The following is a 21,685-nucleotide window of genomic DNA, read 5'->3' on the forward strand; positions in this document are numbered from 1 at the left end:
TTGGTTGCTCAAGTCAAGCTCTATTTTCACCTCTTTCCACAGCTGCCTGACTGTGGGGCAGTCCCACAGCATATGCATTAGGGTTCCTTTTTCTTTGGAACTGCACCAACAAATATCTGAGGATACGGTCTTTAGCCTGTGAAACCTTGGTGGCATCCAATACATTTTCAATAAAATCTTTTCTATCAAGTGCAGCCTGAGATCAACAGAAGCATTTTTAACATTCCGTAATATGCTCTGCCACTGGGATTCTTTTAAGGGCTGTGATAAATCCCTTTCCCACGCTTTCACAAAGAACTCCAGAACAATGGAGTTTCTCTTCATTTGTAAAGTGTACACAGTGGACATGTTCATAGGCGTCGACTCCGTGAGTGCTCTGGGGCTGAAGCACCCACAGAAAAAAGAAAATAAAAAAGGGGCGCTCAGCACCCACTGGCGGCCCCATGGATCAGCTCCTCCCCTCCCCCCAGCATCTCCTGCCTGCCCGTAGCCCCACTGATCAGCTCCTCGCCCTCCCTCCCAACGCCTCCCACCTGTCACAGATCAGCTGTTCTATGGCGTGCAGGAGGTGCTGGGAGGAGGGGGTGGAGTGAGAGTGGGGAGCGCCTCGGGGAGGGCAAGGGAAGAGGCTGGGGGGAAAAGGCAGGGCAGGGGCAGAAAGGGGGTTGGAAGAGGCAGGGTGGGAGACAGGGCAGGGTAGGGCCTTGGGGGAAGGGGTGGAGTGGGGGCGGGGCCTGGGGCAGAGCAGGGATCAAGCACCCCCGGGGAAATGAGGAAGCCGGCACCTAAGGACATTGGCCTGGGGAGTTCATGAAGCATTTCTAAGGTTCCCAATAGTTCTGGGGCCTCTGGCAGTCCTAGAGCATCTGGCCCAAACTGATAAATTAGCAGGTGTCTTAGTTGTAAGTACTGCCATTCCACTGCAGATGGCAGGTCATAATGTTCCTTTAGTATTAGAAAAGGGACAAAGTCCTCATGATGGACTAATTGAGAAATCCAGGATACCAGGCTCAGCCAGTTCCTCCAAATTATAGATTTGTTCTCAATTTGCAAATCTGCATTGTCCCAGATAAGGCTATTTCTACTACCCATGATCAAAATGTTCAAATGGTTCAAAACCAATTCCCCCTCCCCTCAAAACAAACCAAAGCCAGGCTTCAGTGAAGACTTATGTCCATACCAAGTTCCAAACTGTAGCCACTTTTTCCGGTATGCCCGAACTATTTTAAAATGGAAAAAAAGTCAACAACGGAAGGGATTCTGCTTCACCTTGGTAATCACATTTGTGTTTGGACAGAGACCAAGCACAGACAATTTCATCCCAAAAGACAAGTGTTACAGAAACTCCCAAGTGTGCAGATGTGCAAGATTTGGAGGGCGAAGGATGTAAATAAAACGGTTTTGCAGACTCAAATTCAGCAGGTGCTATCAAGCTCCCACAATGTCAGAACAGAGTAAGAACAGACTCCCAGTCTCTCAGTTTACAATGCAGTCCTCCACTACTGTCTACATGGATGCTTTGATGAACTCTTCACCCCAAACCTCACCCTTCCCCTAAGTGGCATCAGAGATGTGTTGTGCAACCTGTATCTCTAATCCTTTTTTCAAGGATGATGGGGTAATCCACGTTCTTTACATACAATGTCTTTCCATCATTCTAGTGAGCTAGTACACACCTTCTCAGCTGAATGCCAAACTCCCCAATGTTATATCATTATAATTAATTAAAAAAATGCCTCCAGAACACCTATGCCTGGTTGCCGGGGTGACTCCAACCCAGCATATACCCCTCTGAACTACAACTGTCTTCATTTACCTGGTAAAACATGGACTATTGAAGTACTGTACTGAGTGCCAAGGTACATTTGCACAAATACCAGATTTTGGCCACTGTGAGCCTTCTGAGAAGGTGGCCAAAAATGTAACCAAGTGACTGACCCAATCTTGTCCTCACCTTGTCTTTTAACGGGCCAGAAATCTCAGGGAGAAACCGAGAGGGAAAGAAACTGGAGAGGAGAAGAAGTGGACTGTACCTATGAAATGTAGAGTCGCTGTCTAAGCCACTGGACTGCCATAGTCATGGAAGATCCTATAGGCTTTAAAGCATTATAACTGTGATGTAGGGAGCTCTACCAGCCATGGTGACTGTGTACAGATGCATCACCTTTAAGATTTGGAACATTCTGGGTGTAATAGAGTTACTTGTCACTTGGAAGCCAGTATGGCCAGGGTTGAGGCTAGAGAATGAATTGAAGAATTAAATGGGGCTGGATATAGTTAATAAACATGACACCCTCTTCCTTCACTTATTATGTTACTTCAATTTTTTGACTGAACTAAAGTTGTTACAATTAAGTTAAAAGGCATAACTGGGAGATAGCAACAACAACTCATTCCCTAATTGTGTCCACAGAAAAAAGTAAAAATGTGTGCCTGTGCTGATACTCCATCCTTACAGTCCCCAGATTGCCTGCATTATTTTTATTTTATTATCTAGCTGTGGCACTGCTGTTTCCAGCCTGAAGAATTATTTAATTTCAAATTTCATATGCTGAACTGTATCAGAGGGGTAGCCGTGTCAGTCTGGATCTGTAAAAGCGGCAGAGTGTCCTCTGGCACCTTGTAGACTAACAGACGTATTGGAGCATGAGCTTTTGTGGGTGAATACCCACTTCGTCGGATGCATGTAGTGGAAATTTCCAGAGGCAGGTATAAATAAGCAAGCAAGAATCAGGCTAGGGATAACGAGGTTAGTTTAACCAGGGAGGAGGAGGCCCTCTTCTAGCAGTTGAGGTGTGAATACCAAGGGAGGAGAAACTGCTTTTGTAGTTGGCTGGCCATTCACAGTCTTTGTTTAATCCTGAGCTGATGGTGTCAAGTTTGCAAATGAACTGAAGCTCAGCAGTTTCTCTTTGAAGTCTGGTCCTGAAATTTTTTTGCTGTGGGATGGCTACCTTTAAATCTGCTATTGTGTGTCCAGTGAGGTTGAAGTGTTCTTCTATAGGTTTTTGTATATTGCCATTCCTAATATCTGATTTGTGTCCATTTATCCTTTTACGTAGTCCAGTTTGGCCGATGTACATGGCAGAGGGGCATTGCTGGCACATGATGGCGTATATTACATTGGTGGACGTGCAGGTGAATGAACCGGTAATGGTATGGCTGATCGTGAGGTCTACTTCCTAGACAACACGGTGCAAATAAGTGACGGTCAAGTTAACACCACCCTATACCAAAAACCCACCGACCGCTATGCCTACCTTCATGCCTCCAGCTTCCATCCTGGACACACCACACGATCCATTGTCTACAGCCAAGCGCTGAGGTACAACCACATTTGCTCCAACCCCTCAGACAGAGACCAACGCCTACAAGATCTTCACCAAGTATTCTCAAAACTATGATACCCACATGAGGAAATAAGGAAACAGTTCAACAGAGCCAGACGTGTACCCAGAAGCCTCCTGCTGCAAGACAAGCCCAAGAAAGAAACCAACAGAACTCCACTGGCCATCACATACAGTCCTCAGCTAAAATCTCTCCAATTCATCCTCAGTGATCTACAACACATCCTGGACAATGATCCCTCACTTTCACAGGCCTTGGGAGGCAGGCCAGTCCTCGCCCACACACAACCTGAAGCATATTCTCACCAGCAACGACACACCGCACCATAGTAACTCTAACTCAGGAACCAATCCATGCAACAAACCTCGATGCCAACTCTGCCCACATATCTACACCAGGGACACCATCACAGGACTCTTTGCTGCATATGCTGAACTGTTATTTTTAACTTTAATCTATGAAAGCAGGCATATATTTACAAGAACAAGGAAAGAAAAACGTCCACTGGCTAATGATTTCAGATGTCTGACACTGAAGAATCAACCTTCAGTGAAACGATTTCCAGACAACTTAATTTTTCTTCACTATCATCATTATTCCAATAGCGCCCACAATATGGCTAGGCACTGTCCTTACAAACAGGAAGGTAGAGTCCTTGGCTCTGGAGAGCTTACAAACATGAGAACCTCTTATGCAAAGCCCTATCATGCTTTAAGAACATTTTAATTGGTATTTGGATGCCAAGTCTACAGCACACACAAGAATTCTTTGATAACCTCTTCCCCCGCCCCTTTGATCTGCTTATATCTTCAAGTGCAGTGATGGCAAAAGCTTCAGCAACAATCTGTTGTACCCCAAGAAAATTGTATATACAATGACACAAATCTGTATCTTGTTTTAATCAAGGCACTTCATGTTTTTACTTGTGTATGGGCAAATGGGGAGAGTTGCACCCCACTCTCTCCACACAGCACCTCCTGCTCCCACCCAGTGTCCAAAACTTTCTCCCTACCTTTGATTTACATTTTTAATTTAAATAACACAATAAACTAGCTATTGCACTTAGCTTGCTCCTACACCTTCCCCCTGGAGGCCTCTCTTCTTACCCAGAGAAGCCTCTGCCCAAACAAGCCCAATGTTCTCCTTATATCCTGCTTGGAGCTAACTGGACTCATCTGCCAGTATGACTCAGCAGTTACCCTGAATCTTAGAATCAATCCATTCCTATGGGTGGGAGGGTGGGGGTGGGGTCTTAGGCTACATCTGCAGTTTCTACACTACACACCAGTGGTTGTGGTTTGTAGAGTTTGTGTAGCTACACGCCACTGTGAAAAGCCTGCTGTGTCCACACTGTAGTGTGTAGCTACACGTGCCAGTGAAAGGCTCTGGCAGGGGGAAAGACAGCGGGGAAAAAAGCTTCAGCAGCTCCTTGCTGAGGGAGCCTTTCATTGTGGTGAAGAAAGGCCGCAGGAGCAGGCGGGAGGCAGTGGGGAAAGGCTCTCCCGCCCAGCCTTTCCCTGCAAGGGGAGTCTTTTCCTTTGGAGGAGAAAGGCTCCAATAGGAGGGAGGCAGCTGGACATTGCACTGCTAAAAACAGCAGTATAGATGGGGAAGCACGGCTTGGGCAAGTAGAGAGCGTGTAGGGTACATACTCACACCCTTCAGGTGTGTCTTTACTTGCCTTAGCCGTGCCTCATTGGCTACACTGCTGTTTATATGGTTGGTCTCAACAGCTAGTTGGTCTCAACCGCATGTAGAGTACAGATCCACTTAAAGAAGTGTGCAGTGTAAATGTACCTTTAAGATTTCAACACGGTTATAGTTTAATTCTCTTTGTTGCTAAAAACTCATTTTATAGATATAGATATAAAATATATTGTAATTTAGACTTCTACATAGTCATAAAAACATAGTGACATGACTGGTGACAGCTATGAAAGAGAGTTTGAAATTTTCCATAAATTCACTGCACATACTCATGCACTTGTTCTAGGCAGTGGTATCAGTAACTCCCAGTGTTTCAGAGGTCAGTCGGTCATTGCCATTGTTCATGATGCTAAAACACCAATACATATTTTGACAATTTAGCTAAACATCTTTTTAGGCCTTGACCTAAAAAATGTTTTTGGTGATATTGAGTCGGTTGTTGCCACTAATTACTGAGATGTTAGCATTCACAAATTTCTGTCAGCTGATATTCAAGGTGCTTAAAACACTTTCAGTGGTTCAAAAGAGAGATTTAAGGGAGTTAGGTAATTATGGCATTTCTCCACTTCTCATCGCTGCCAGCTCAAAAGATGGCAAAATCTGAAATGTGTGTGTGTGTGTGTGTGTGGGGCGGGGGGATTCAGAAAAAAATTCAAAAAAACTGGAGCATATCATCACTTTTTGTTGGTAATTGTGGGATCATCCTGTCACTCCCCCCTGCCCCTCCAATTTGACATGGCACAGCTACCAAATTGTATTATACCTTTAACTGCTATTCTAACTCTGCATATGTTATAGTTAATGGGAGAACTATAAATTAAGAACATAATAAAGGATCATACACACAGAGCAGTCCTTGAAAAAACAGAACATTACTCTCCAAATAACACAGAATAAAGACTCTTAAACAGGACTGGCAACTAGTGGAAATAATGAAATCACAGACATGTAGAGCTGGAAGGAACCTTGAGAGGTCATCTAATCTGTCCTCCCACACTCAGGCAGGACCAAATACAGTGGAGTCGCATCTTACGTGGGGGTTGGGTTCTAAAGTCAGCACTTAAAGCAAAGATCACATATAGTCAAAATTACCCTTGAAAATCCCTTAAATCGCCCATAAAGTACAGTATACTGTACATGGTTTTGTGTATACTGTACAACCCTGTACAGTAACATGTATACATGTATAATGTATACAGTAATGTACAGTATATAATAAAGCATACATATACAAAATATAATTTTACAGTACTGTATTTTTAATTACAGGGGGTAATTACAGGGGGTCGTCAATGCTTGATGTCGATCCAGGAGATGGAGGTGACAGAGAGCGAGTCATAGACAAAGTGGTTGGCTCTGGTTCAGCTTGTGAAGTTGATTGCGTAGGCTCATCTGCTGCTGGATGTCTTTCCTTGAAAAACATGGTGATTGGCAACTGTCGCTGTTGTCTCTTGAGCTGCTCAAACATTTCATGATACGATCTCAAATCGTCCATAATACTACGTGTGATTTTGAGGCTTTGTTCCATAGAGGGATCGTATTCAGAAATTAAATCATTCAAGTGTTTTGTTGCTTGGAACACTTCAGAAAATTTATGAAGATTCCAACTTGCTGGCTCTTCCTGTTCGTCGTCATCATCTTCATCTTTTGTAGACGATTTTATCAGTTCCTCTAAATCTTCATTAGTCAATGTTTCTCTATGGCTGTCAATTAATTCTTCAATTTCTTCCTCAAGGATGTCGACGAAGCCATCACCACCCACTTGCCTGGCCACCTGAACAATGCGTTTCACTTCTTTGTCAATGGTCGGGAAACCCTTAAAATCATTCAGACATTCTTTCCATAGGTTTCACCAGCTGCATTGACTGTTTAATATAAGTGACGCAATCAGCAATGTTGAAGGACTTCCAGCACTCCATCACCTGTATACCTACACCATCGCAGACAGGTGTTTGTCTAACCTGTTCTTAAAAATCTCCAATGATAGGGATTTCACAACCTCCCTTGGTAACCTATTCCAGAACTTAATTACCCCTATAATTACCAAGCTTTTCCTCATATCTAACCTAAATCTCCCATCCTGAAGGTTAAGTCGATTACTTCTTGTTCTGCTGACAGTGGACATGGAAAAAAAATTGATCACAAACCTTTATTATAGCCCTTAACATAGCTGAAGATTGTTCACAGCCCCACACCCCCACCTCCCTGGGTCTTCTTTTCTGAAGACTAAACGTATCCAGTTTTTTTAACCTTTCCTATAAAGTCAAGTTTCCTGAATCTTTTATAATTTTTATTGCTCTCCTCTGGACTCTCTCCAATTTGTCCACATCTTTTCTGTCTCGAAACTGGACACAGTATTGTAGCTGCGGCCTCACCAGTGCCAAGTGGCGCAGAACAATCACCGCTCATGTCTTACATACAACACTCCTATTAGTACACCCCAGAATATCAGCCTTTTTCACAATCACATCATATTGCTGATTCATGTTCAATTTGTGATCCCCTATAACACCCACATTCTTTTCAACAACACTACTGCCTAGCCCATTTTGTAGTTGTGGGTTTGATTTTTCCTACCGCATTTGTTGTTATTGAATTCCATCTTGTTGATTTCAGACCAATTCTCCAATTTAGCAAGGTCTTTTTGAATTCTAATCCAGTCCTCCAAAGTGCTTGCAACTCCTCCCATATTGGTGTCATCCCAAATTTTATAAGTGTACTCCTCACCCTCTTATCCAAGTCATTAATGAAAATACTGAATAGTTCTGGGCCCAGGACTGAGCCCTGTGGAACCCCACTACATACATCCTCCCAGTTTGGCAGCGAACCACTGATAACTACTCTTTGAGTATGTTCTTTCAACTAGTTGTGAACCCACCTTATAGTAAATCTCACCTAGACCACACTTCTCTAGTTTGCTTATGAGAATATCACGTGGGACTGTGTTAAAAGCCTTACTAAGATCAAGATATATGACTTCTACTGCTTCCTCCTATCTATTATGCTAGTAAACTCCCTCCTTGTGACTTGAAGTGGTGCTGCAGGCATTCTCCACCTGAATTTCCCCAAGTGGAGCAGCAATAGATTCACTTTAACCACCCAGGGCAAGGAGAAGCTAGCATGCATTAGCTAAATAGCATGTCCCCTTTCAATAAGGTTTCAGGACAGGAATCATAAGACCATTTATCAGGACCTTGGTAAGAGCTCCCCAAAAGTCCACAAACTCAAGTCTGAGAGTCAGGTTAGGCTTGTCTCCTGGTGCCTGAGAGAGAAACCATACACCACTGCAGCCTGCCTGGTTTCTAACTCCCCTCAGCTGCCTCTTCCTTTGTTTAAATAGCTCAGACAGGGGCAGGGTCTCCTGGATTATCCCCAGGCTGTAGGCTCCAGCCTGGCCCTTAAAGGAGTACACTTTTCCCCCAATCTATTCTTTCACTCCCTGTGAAAGAAGAAAATGAGTTTGGTTTGGCAGGATTTCTTCTCAGCCAACCCACACTGGTCATTACTTATCTTATGATCATCCAGGTGCTTACAAATAGATTGTTTAATAACTTGTTCCCGTGTCTTTCCTGGTATCAAAGTTAGACTGACTGGTTTATAATTTCTTAGGTGCTCTTTGTTCCCCTTTTAAAGATGGGTATCATGTTTGTCCTTCTCCAGTCCTCTGAGACCTCACCCATCCTCCACGAGTTCCTGAAGATCTTTGCTAATGGTTCCAATATTGCTTCAGCTAGTTCCTTAAGTACCCTAGAGTGAATTTTGTCAGGCCCTGCCAACTTGAGCACATCCAACTTATCTAAATATCCTTAAACCTGTTCTGATCCTTCCTCCTTGTTGTTAATATCAATTGTGTTAAGCATCTGCTCACATTTAACCTTTTTAGTGAAGACTAGTGCATAACAGGCATTGAACACCTCAGCCTTCTTGGCGTTGTCTGTTATTAGCTCTCCTTCCCTGCTAAGTAGTTATGTCAAATAAGAAGACAGAAGTAATCAGATCTATCTTCCTACTTTGAGTGTTACCAACAGGAGGGGCCTGATTCTGGTTTGATGCAGGTATAATTCCATTTGCATCCCTGTTGGCATCCGTGTAAAGTCAGGATTATTCCCAATGTGTGCAGTTATGCCATTCTTCCTAAAACTTAGTTTGAACAAGGATTAATTTGAAGATATACAAATTATCTGAGGGAAATCAGGTCACAACATATTAACTTTCTTTTCTAAACACTTGTGAAATGTCAGTATATGTTGTTATATGGCTGCTGTGTTCCACCCTTGAGGTGTGATGAATTTCAGTGTGATGAATAAAGGATTTTTGGTTCCATTGGGATGTAAAGCTCTGTGTTATTCAGTTTAGCCCTAGCAATCTTTATTCTTATGTCTCAAAAGACTGACATGCATTGCCAAAGCATGATGCACATCTCAAAATATTTAAGCAATAAGGAACAGTAATATATGATGATACCACAAGATAGTGTTGCATGTAGGGCATGTTGCTGGCCTTGAAATAACCTCTCACAGTATAATCACACCTTAGGGTGTCTAATACCATTGCATCATTATAATACTGAACTGAACAAACAAAACAAAAACCCTCTAAAGAAACCTATTTTTAATGAGGAGTAAAGAGTGAGTCAGATGAACTGAAGTTGGTGGAGGGAGGTGTACATTAAGCCTCCCTATGCCAGCAAAGCCCTTTCAGGTATTCAACCTAAGGAAGGGCAGATGGTGTTAGCACTGTCACCTGACCTCAGAGTTCCTGCTGGGTGTGCGTATGGGAAAGCAGCTTCAATTCCCCAAAGAGATGCATGGGAGTTCTGAGGGCGGAAGCTTTTGAGGGAAGGCCAGAGCTAAATCTGTGCACTTCCCAGTCACTCGGGTGACGGTCATTTCCCCTTCCTAGTCAGCACTGCTCACTTATGGGCTATGTAGGAATTACACAGTCGTCCCCCCCCCCGGATCCCCCACTCTTGCAAGGGAGATTGTGGCCACTTTCTTGTGCTGCAACTTCTTTCTCTGACAGATTTTCTGTAGCTATTACCCTTCGCCAGTATTTGCATCCTCTGAAACTGGCATAAACTGAGGGGTGAATCTAGCCAAGTATTTTAAATATCATGAGTCCGCTGAGCTAATGTTTTCAGATCTCATCCTAACTCAGAGTTTTCCATATCCAATTCCAAATGCTTCCCCGTCTCCAAACTTTTTAATAAATGGTTAAATTTGGCCATCTGCAGAATCAAGCCAATGGGCTTCAATCAACGTGGAATTTGGCCTACCAATTTAGAAACATATTTTACTTGCAAAGGTACCTATCAGTCAGTAGGTTGAGTTGAAATCCACAGGGTAGCCTGGGTTTGAACTTGAGCTGCTAACCTGAGCTAAAAGCTGAATTGCCATCTTCACTGCCAGTCTTCACTGCCATTTTAACCTGAGTTAGCCAATGTGGGTTAGCGAACCCAAGTTAAGAAAACACCTTTTTTGTTGTTGTTGCAGTGTGGATGTATCCTATGATGCCAATTGGCAGTAGTATACCTTCAATTGTTTTAGACAACTATAGCTAAAATACTATCAGATATATGTCTAAAATATAAGTTAAATTTGAAAGACAGCTATGGTATATCACTTAAATACAATTGCATTTATCTACTATCAAAATGTGGTTATATTCTGGTGCAAAAAGAATATACCGTCAGTTTGCCAGATTCATCTTACAGAGAACTACTACTGTAGTATGAATTATTATATATGAACAAGAAAATAAACATTTCCTTTTAAATTTTGGCAATTTTATTGTGTTAAACCCCAAATACTTTGAATGGCATGGTAATCTGACCCAGCAAGGTGTGACACAAGTCATTATGATATGGAATACATGTTTCATTTCATCACACACTGTAAGTACCCTAATAAAAATAACTGCTTGTATATTTGCTAAGGCAAGTTTTTTAAAATGGATTCGTTAAGAATGTAAGGACTTAATTTAGTTTACTAACATTTCTAACTTCCAAGTTAAAACAAATATGAAAGGCAGCAGGGGCTGGTCAGTGAGTTGAAATCTTTGTCCAATGAAAAGGGTGAATATGAATTTAGTGAATTTTGCCTTATCAGTGGATGTTTGTCACAATTACCAAACCATCCCACTATCGGGCATGTCTGACATCCTATGTTAAATTAAAGAATCAGAATGAAGAAGTATGGTTTGATTAAAAGACACTGACTGAATTTTACAGAGAAGCATGCAAGGGATAAGACTTCAAGATACCTTGATATATAGTAGCCAGTCTTATTAGTTCCATTGTTTCATAAGCTCTAAAAGTCACCCTTCTGTATCCTCTTCCCCCCAAAAAGTCATCTTAAAATTATATTGAAAGACGATTTGTGGAAAAGTTTGATTTTCATAAAGTTCTCTGTAAAAAGCAATGCTTACACTTATTCCATTATTGTTGTATTTAGAAAAGTTTACTGTAGCTTTTGTACTTCCACTGGAAAGAAAAATTCTAACCCGCCAACTGCATGTTCTACATTAAGAAGAAGAGTGAAGGCAAATTACATCCTCTGTTACGAGGGTACAATCATACCAATAAATGTAATCAAGGCAGTAAAATGATACAAGCATGTTTTAACATATTTCTATTTCACTTTTCAGGTTGGCTGAACATAAGCTGCGCATATAATGAAAATGAATAGCCTGTACTCAATATTCATTAGCTCGTGAATTATGCTGAAGTGATTTAAAGTACTTGTAAGTGTTAGATGTATATCCTTCTCACGGTATCAACAATTCAAAAGCCTTAGTATTACAATACTAAAAGATCTCAGGGAATATTTACACACAGTAATTTATACCAAGAGGAGATTCACGTTCGTGAGCTGAAATTCCAATAGTTGAGAACTACAAATACTGCTTTTTACAAGTAGCTCTATACAGAGTTGAAACATCATCTATGTATGATCAGCAGAGTGAAAAACAAGTGTATATGAAACAAAGACAATTTTCTCAAGAGTCATTCTTTTAAATTTGATTTCTTGAATACATCATAAATCAAACCTTGAAAATACAGCTGTACACACATATGCACAACTATCTGCTCATAAGGACAAACAGCTATATGCATGCATTTGTGTACACACTCACACACAACTAAATAACAGCGTCAAATTACTTGCTCATTTGGTACATGAAAAAGGATGCTATGAGTTTTTAACGTCTATTTAATGTCTGTTTAATGATGATGGGTAGCAATTTCAACATCGTAGCACATAAAATAATCCCTAGAGGTCAATACCCTGCTGTGACAGTCATTTCCCCCTTTTATTTGCTATGCTAAATATCAGTGACGGAACTGGCCTAGAGCAGACAACTATGAAAGGAGAGTGACAATGAGAGGCTTCTCCTTTTGAACTGGTGTGAGATGAAAGTTAACTCTATTGGCTGCACATTTTTTGGAAGTCCTTGTTTCGTGGAGTACAACAGCAGTAGGCTTGCAGTCAGTCACATCTTTAACAGGGAGGTGCGGACTGCGAAGATTACACAGGTCCCGACCTCTCTGTTTGGATTAAACTAGATCACTGCATGTTGGCACCTGTAGTTTCTATGGGGCACACCTTTGTACTAAGAAGGAAGGGGGCTGCAATGTGTTCCATTTAATGCAAATTAGGTGCAGTTGCCCTTAGGCTCCTGTTAAGCTGTCAAAGCAATCCTCAACTCCCTTATTAAGATACTACGACAACAACAGTCTACAGTAATCACCCAAAATACTGCAGTTTCCCTAACGTAAGTTTCAGTGTTCTAAAGGACTACTGGTGGTTTTTTTATAATAAGGACTGAACAAATTTGGGGTGCTCCTGGCTCACGACATCAACATCTTTCCACAAGTATAAATAAATAATAAAAATAAAACGCAGTCTGGGGTTCAGCTTTTAGCATTTTGCATGACTGGTTAGAGAGACAGCTTCCACCATTGATAAATGGGCCCAACCCTGAAAAGAGGTATTGCTCAGTATTGGATTTCTTGCATTGAACTAGCCGGAGCACTTGTCTGATCTGGTGTGGCAATTCCTAGGTTCTTAAAAGTTCATCTCCTGTTGCTTATTTTACATGCCAAGTCATAACCCTCTGTGACATCACAACTAGTTGGCATGGAAATTAGTATGCTGCTAAATTGGTGTGATAAACAGCAGAATGGCCAGCAGAGGGGATCTGGCACATTGAGAAGCGTTCCCAGAACTCTCCTGCATTCCACCTGCCAACATGGCCCCTTGAGGCCCTTGGAAGCTGTAAATAAGTTACAGCAGCCTTCAGACACATAGCTCTCTCAGAGTCAGGGGAATGTAAAGATGGTTTAAATTCATCTTTGCACTCCTCCCTGCCATTTGTGGGGTACATTCCCACTCACAGCAGAGGATTTTGGCCATATAGGTCAATATAAGCTAGAATCCATACGGTAAACATCAAATTAAACCAGAACAAGTTATCTTCCATCTCTCATATGGTCTCCTATAGCCATCCCCCATGTTGAGCCAGGTCTCCCAAACTCCATTTTGTTCTTTAGAATGATGCCCCCTAATTTACTGTATAAAAGCAAACATGCTGTGTGGCTTTTTTTTTTTTTTTTTTTTTTTACATTTGATTACATTCCACTCCAGTACCAAACTTTTCACTAAACCCCACAAAATACTAAAACCTTAATTACTACTCCTTTCTTTTCTTAAGGCCTGATCTCTCCTTATCTTCATTCAGATTTTTTCTTTCCTTCTTTGCATACCTGGCACTTTTCCTTCTGCCCCTTCCCCATCTAAATCTCTCCCTCTTGCCTTTTTTCCTACCTCTCTCCCTCTTTCCCACCCCTGGTGTTTGCTCTATTCACAATCTCTTGCTTCTCTATTCTCTTCCTCCCACTAGGGTGCACTGACTTTCTTTTCCCTTCAGAGTCACCTCCCTTTTTCATTCACTGGGGTGTTTTCCACCCTCCCTCTCACCTTGGAATTTCCCTTATTGTCATCTGCTATATGGTTTCTTTCCCTCCCCACTAGGACACCCTCTTCCCTCTAGGAGTCTCGTCACACCACCTCTACATACGAGGATCCAGTCAGGTTGACTACCTTCCCCCAACATACCAAAGTATTAAAGTCATGAGAATGGGGCAAAATATTGTTGGTGGCAGATCAGGTATGGAGGCTGTCTCCTCTTCTTGTTCCAATGTATGGCAAGAGACACTCGGAGTGCAGAGAGTAGTAAAGGAGCTAGCAGGGAGACCAGAGGACTAGGTTCTCATCTACAGAGTGCCAGCAGCCTGATGCACATTGTAAACTGTCTGCCACAAAGCAGCTAGCAACTCTGGCTGAGCAGTGCAGGTGAATGAAGAGCCAATAACATCCTTTGGTGATAGGTCTTTTCATATCTATCATGTCTAGTATGAATGGGTGGTGGCAGTGGGAGTTCCACTGAGTAAGTCACTCATTAAAATAAGCTCCCTACTCTTAAAGGCCGAGCCCCCCCCCCAAATTAATCTATGTTTTAAAGGTAAGGCGCACCTATTACCAGGAACACACTATCAGCCTACTTTAAAAAATATTTTTGTAATTACATTTAGAATTTTTAAGCCTTCTATTGTTGGTGATAATCTTACAAAAAGAAATGAAAATTATGTAATTTCTGACAATATCAGTGTGGCAACCAGCCACACTGGGAGATACTGTAAACCATTTCCCATTCTGCTTTAACACAGGCCTCGGAATTAAAAGGAAAACTTTAATGTTTAATGCTTAAACCAAATGTTTAATTTTGAACATCCCCACAGAGTTGCACTGTAGTGCAGAGGTTGCACTTAAGAGTCCAGGTTCCTTTATCTTGCCGACATCCAATCTACAGTATAACAAAAACATTTAGAAACTAATGTTAAAATAGTTCTAACTAGGGTATTAACATAATTTACTTCAGCAGTATTCATCGGGATCATTTATATCTTACACATGTGGTGTATAAATATACGCCCTCCATCTACATATACAGTTGGATTTTCATATATATATAAAACACTCCTGTGCAGAGTATGATTCATTGAATTAACAGTTGGTAGTTTAGCTTTTGCTAATATGTTCAAAGGCAGTTTATACTTCTAGCAGTATGATGTATACTCATTATTGCTTTAAAAGGGTTCCATCCCATCTGCAAGAGAAGGAACATAAATGGGCTAATCTCGGCACTGAAAAACAATTGAGGCAATCCAAAAGAAGTGGAAAAAATGTGAGCCAACCCTTGGCTGACTATTTACAGTGCAATTAGTAAGTATTTTATTAGAAGACCTGTAATTACAAACATAAACCCCATATATTTCAAGCTTACAAAAATAGCAGAGGTGGAAATCCTATCCCAGATCATGAATTATAGCTAGTCTTACACTAGGATGTAAATCACAAACAAGAAGTGGGGGAGAGTAGCCTAATGATTGGAGCACAGGAATAGGAGTCTGCTTCTACCACTGACTTGCATGTGACCTTGGGCAAGTTTCCGAACTTCTCTGACCCTTGCTTTTCCCTTCTGGAAAACAGTGATATAACTATACTGACATAACAGACATATTGTGAAGTTTACTTAATGAATGTTTGAAAAGCACACAGAGATCCTCAGATGAAAAGTCCCCAAAATTTGACTATTTTCATAGACAACTCCCCCCCCCACTCCATATATGCTGATTAATAAAATTGAAGTGGAAACATCCCATACTTAGCATCCTCAAACAAATATGAGAACAATCCACATGCAAAAGCTACCAGACAGACAGACAGAGGGCAAGACACACACAAATACACATACAAGGGTAAACCTTGTGTCACATAAGATTTCAAGAGCATCAAGGTTGAATGAAGGCAACTCAGTGCCCTAAGTATGTTCAATATGTGGCTACTTTCAGTTCCACCTCCTAATGTCCTTACCCACCTACACACACTTCGAGGGGTGATGTTCAGAGCCCTCATTTTAGATGATGGCAGTATGCGGCAGTGACAGCTGTGAGCCAGGATCCCTTCCTCCCTTTGGCCTGCAGGAACAACAGGAGTGGCACTGGGTCTGGGATGGTGCTCAGATCTCGGCTGTGGTGGGCAGGTGGTGCCAGTCCGATTCAGTAGCCCCTTGAGAACCAGACTGCCTCATTGGAGGCAATATATTTCTTGTGCTTTCTAGGCCCAAGGTGTATCTGACCCTAGAACCAGGAGTCCTAAACACTGACCTATTGTATCTAGTGGTTCATCCAGCCACAAAGAACAGCATGTCTTACCATCTACAGGAAGTTTGTGAAAATGGTTATAGAAGAGTAAATCCATACTTATCCCTGGAATCTCCTGATCATTTTTAAAAAGAGTTTAACAACACAATCCCAGTATAATATGTTAATGCTGACTTGATTTTAAATTTTAAAGTGAAAGAAACAAAAGTGTTCTGTAAGTGTTCTTTAAAATAGTCACATATGCAGCATATTAGATTTAAAAGACTTTTTATGGCCAGAAGGGACCATTATGATCCTATAGAGTAGACTGACCTCCAGCATAGACACTAGTTTCTAGTCCAGATTTCTCTCCACCCTCTCCAGTCCCACAGTTTCACCAAATTCCTTGTCCCAATCTATTCCTTTCACTCTCCCCAAGTGGCTGGATAAGAAATTGTCACCTACCTTATCACTACCCATATTTCAATGAAAATATACCAGTCAGCTAAAAATGCCTGTTTTATAGTCACCTTGGATGTTCAAGGTATAACCTGGAAGAGCCCTGAAATAAGCAGTTTCTTTTTTAGAATATATGATAAAGAGGAAACCCATATGCCCTGGACACTGTTACACACAGAAAAGGATCTTAGATGGTAGATACAGATCTCTTTAACAGCCAAAACAAGCCCCTTCAATTTGTGGCAAAAATCTGTTGTATGTGAGAGAGTTGCACACACAGACTAAGGGGAGCATATGAATCTCCCCTTAGTGCTGAACTATGACTGAGAAGTTCAGAAAGACACTGCGCCTACATGTCAGTTTGTACCATCTTGAAAAGTGTGTGTGTACTACTCTTAACCACCCCCAAAACAAACCACTCGTATTTAAAAGAACATTAAGATTGCAAAGTCAAGTACTCACATGAGAGGAAATGTCAGAATTAAGTTTGCCTGAGTGACCTTAATAATATTCTTTTAAAGTAATTTTTTGGTATGTAATTTTCTATATTAAAAAAAGGACACTGAAAACAGAAATGCTATGATGTGTCGTCATACTGACACCCCAGTGGGTCAGTGGAAAGGCTGAAACCTTTAATCCACTGCAAAGTTCTCTGCCACTTGAATTAATGGAATAACTGATAGCAGTAATAGGCTGTCATCTCCTATGTGGAACATCATTAAAGAGGGGTGAGATTTGTTGATGGCAGAGGAATGGTGAGACTCAGGAATCTTGGGTTTCATTCCACGCTATGGAGGGGCGTGTTCTCTAGTGGACAGAGACTCTTCTGCCTGCTTCCCTGAAGCCTGACCCTTTCTGCCTCATTCCTAACATCCCATCCAGTCCCAGTCCTATTTTCTCCCCAACTCTGGCTCCTGGTCCCAGTACCATTCTCCTTTTCAACCCAGACCCAGTCTCCACTTCTCAGGTTTCTCATCCCAGTCCCAGTCTCCTTGCCCAGCCAGTCCTAGACTCATTGCCTGAGTCCCAATCATCCATCAGCTCCCAGACTCTTTCCTTTCCCACACCCAGTCTCCTTGCCCAGCCAGTCCCAGTTTTCTCCTCCAAGCACCTCATTTGATCTTTCCTTCTCTTCCTCCATCCCCTGGTTCCTAGCCCTAGTCTCTCTCCCTGGACTCCTCATCCAATCTCAGTCTCTTCCCACGCTCTCCCTGGCTTCTTGCCTCAGTCCTCCTGACCTGGCTCCTTGTCCCATGCTCTTTGCCCAGCTAGTTCCAGTTCTGCCCACACACCCAGCTCTTTGTCAGATCTGTGTCCCCTCTCCCTTCACCCTCATTTCCACCATGTTAGTTCCTAATCCCAGTCTTCTTATCCAGCCAGTCCCAGTTTCTCTGCACCCTCTCCAGTCCCACAGTTTCACCAAATTCCTTTTCCCAGTCTATTCCTTTCACTCTCCCCAATCCATTTTTGTCCTCAGATGGGGGTCATTGATAGCGCAGGAGCGACAGGCCCCCTGCTCTGAGTTCCAGTGTCTGACTCCATCCCAGCCTGCAGCATTAATTATAGGGAAAATCCAGCTTCATCCCTTTAGCTCTGGGCTAAAACACACTGAGGTCTTCTCTGGGGATGAGGCATGCACGCTCCACTCACAAGGAGGCACTGTGAGGGGATGGATCATGCTCAGTTGCTCTGTGGGGGTGGTGCATGAGCAATCTCTGTCCTGGGGTGTGCTGAAGAAAGGCTCTTTATCAAATGAATTGATAGCACGACCGAGATTTTGATCAAAGTCTGTCAGTCCTAGTTTATCTATCTGGAATCATAATTCAGCAATGAAGCTGCCCCTAAATTTGCTCCTCCCCACCATTAAATTACATTCAATCACAGCACACAAAATGCAGCCCATGCGCTAGCAGCCAGATGTTATCATTACAGGCCTTTACTTATAAACTGATGCTGAAACCTGAGTGGTTGATGAGACTAGCTAAGCAGTTGTACCTTTGACCTGATTGCATTAAACTTGCCCTATCAATTTAAGCTTAGTATAAACACCATTTCCTAGAGTCCCTCATGAGTTCAGTGGTGAGAAGAAGCTGACTAAGCCTAAACATTTTTTAACAGCAATCTTGTCTTACAACACCAAGGGGATTTGCCATGTATCTGGGGCTTTATAAAACCATATGAACATGCTGAAAGAATTAAAGTCCTTTAAAACAGAAAAATTGATGGTGACAGTCCTTTCTGAAAATCAGGTTGTAGAATGTCAGCACAAGAAGAGCTGGGAACTAGGCTAAAATAGTTTTTTTTTTTTTTTTAAATGTGACAGATTTGTGTTCATCTCAAATTGTTGCTCCTAAAGACTGATTGATTGAACACCCCCCCCCAAAACAATAAAAAGTAATTTTTTTAAAAAACCAAAGCTATATATCCTAGATTAACCTGTATTCCCTCTAGAAACTCTATAGTCTCTTTATCATTCCAGTTTAGAGTAAGGGTAAGTTCTAATAAATCCTGAGCTCTTTCACCTTCAGGATATCTTGATTAACCCTAGCAAATGTTTCTCCATAGCAGCACGTGTACCCTACCACGTGGTTAACTATAAGAGATGCTAAACTGAACCCTCCACCTCCCATTATGCACTTATTCACAATAGTTCCAAAGAAGTAGGGAATGATCATGAAATAAACACAATCCAAGGACAGAATCGTAGAAACATCAGGCTGGAAGGGACCTCGTTACGTCATCTAGTCTAGTCCCCTGCACTGAGGCAGGACTAAGTATTATCTAGACCATCTAGATTTATTATCTTCTGTCCTTATGTACAGAATGATAAAATACCATTTCTGCACTGCGTAGACTGACAAAATACCAGTAATGAATGAGACAGGTGAACAGGATTTGGGTCTCAATCCTGCCAGCTGCTCAGTACTCTGGCCCCGATCCAGCAAAGTAAGTAAGTGAATAGTCCCAACGATTTTAGTGGGAGTGCTTTGCAGGAGCAAACCCTTGGTCTTTAATTAGAAAACACAGGAAAGAATAAATAAATAATAAAGAATAATAACAAGAATAAAGAACAACAATCAAACCTCCATTCTACTAATGGCCAGGCATTTTGAAGTGGAAGAATTGTGTTGTCTTTGGTTAATATATTATAGCAAATGAGTCATTCAAAACTACTGCCAGGATTGCAGCGAGGAAGTGAATTAAACAAGACTGAACAACTTCAGTTCACTGATATTTATGCAAACCATGTCTTAGTTCACTACATAAATTAAAAAGCTAACTTGCTTCACGCTTTACAAATCTGAAGCAGCAAGGAGATGCATGTACGTAACTGTATAAAACTAACCAACAACCAGAAACCTCCCACCAGTATTAAGTAATTAAAGAAAGAGAATATTGTGTAAGAGTTAAATTACCTGACACATTACCTCAGTTACTTCTAGCAGCAATGTCATCTGATTTTCATTAAACTAAACAAATGCGAGTATACCATGGCGGGAAGAAAATGTCAGGAAAGAAATATCTGGTGCATAACTGCACATAATCCAGAAGAAATGTGTACGCTAGGATTTGAAACTGAGTAGTGTTGTGATTCAAATCAAAGTGGAGTCATTTATGCTGGTTAGTGAAATACACATTAAAACGATGAAAACTAAAACCAACATTTAAAGAAGACTTGGTCAAATAGCCTGCCTGATTGAAAGCATCTCTGTTCGTTTTTCCCTACAGGAATGGGAGAGACAGAACAGACCCTTAGTCTATAAATATCTGTTCAGGGAAAGAAGGCTTTGGTGAGCTCTTTCTCAACCAATTTTTTGTGTGAGTTGAGTGATGCTCAATTGTACCATCCCCTGTTGCCCTCCGCCCCTCCACAGATAGCTAAGCATTAAGTCTCCCCATTTCACTTTGCTCTTACTGCCATTTATTAAGCAATCTATTGGAAGCTTAAGTCTGACAAGAGACACTGTCATTTTCTTTGTTAACGTGTCCTAGATTTAGATCTCAATGGTTTGTTCCTAATACTCCTCCCCTTTCCACCCTACCTCACTCAGCTCATTGTAATATACAGACAGTTTTCAGCATTATTTGAACTTTTAGGGCCTGATCCACAGACCACTGAAGTCAAAGAGAGTCTTTCTATTTGGATCGGGCCCTCTAAGATGTAGACTCAGGATAAAATTAAAAACATTACAGTTGCTTCTTGTGTGTGTTTTCTGTTTGCATTGATAGGAGTTGCATAAATACATCTTAAGCAGAACAGAATATATCCCTCTATGTCTATGAACACTATGGCAATAGGATCAGCGTTAGCATCTGGTAATGCTGCTGTTCTTAATGATACAATATCTTAAATTTATAGGGTTTTCATGCAGCAAATTCCAAATCACTTAAAAAAAAACTTAACTAGATATACTATGAAGAGATGGTTTCAACCAGTACAGAAATACAAATCCTCAGGTGAAAGGGAGCAGCTTTTTAAAGTGTAGTTATGCTCAAACTATAAAGAAATGTTTTCAAAGGGGAGAAGCAAAATTTGAGGAGAGACGTTTTAAGTGTTAAAAAATAAAGCCTCTGTATTTTCTAATTCTCTCTCATTTCCACGCAGTAGCTTTGATGTCATGGGAGGATCAAGGTGCAGCCGTTACAGTAGACTGTCCAATACAATCTGCTCCCTGTTGTTGCAACTGCTGCCCATAAAAGAAAATTTGGTGTGTGTGTGGAGGAATCTGTTAGCAACCTCTTGTTTAAGGGGCCCTCCTAACCCCAAGTGTGGCAGATCCAGACATGGGGACTCACTAGGATCAGATCACATGGGTCTCCCTAAGCCATCGTTCCTGTAGAGGTTCTTGGATATGGACAGTTGGGGACTCAACTTTCAACAAGATTTACTCCCTAAATGATACCACACCAAATATACAGGAGGCACGGGAAGTCTGGAGGCCATTCACATCTTAATTCAAGGGAATA

At 41.6% G+C, this 21,685-nt stretch overlaps 2 protein-coding genes across 2 annotated transcripts in view; one reads left to right on the top strand and one right to left on the bottom strand.

Annotated features, from left to right (window-relative positions):
• Positions 1-4,561, top strand: part of FOXC1 (forkhead box C1) — a 41,580-nt gene extending 37,019 nt beyond the window's left edge. The window contains exon 2 of the transcript XR_012157347.1: positions 3,063-4,561. The gene's annotated coding sequence lies outside the window, so the exon portion shown is untranslated. The remainder of the gene's footprint in view (positions 1-3,062) is intronic.
• The window catches only part of GMDS (GDP-mannose 4,6-dehydratase), a 550,209-nt gene that overhangs the window by 21,391 nt on the left and 507,133 nt on the right, over positions 1-21,685 (bottom strand). The gene's annotated exons all lie outside the window — the stretch shown is intronic.

Source organism: Lepidochelys kempii, chromosome 2 (assembly GCF_965140285.1).
Source record: "Lepidochelys kempii isolate rLepKem1 chromosome 2, rLepKem1.hap1, whole genome shotgun sequence".
NCBI classification, from domain to species: domain Eukaryota; kingdom Metazoa; phylum Chordata; order Testudines; family Cheloniidae; genus Lepidochelys; species Lepidochelys kempii.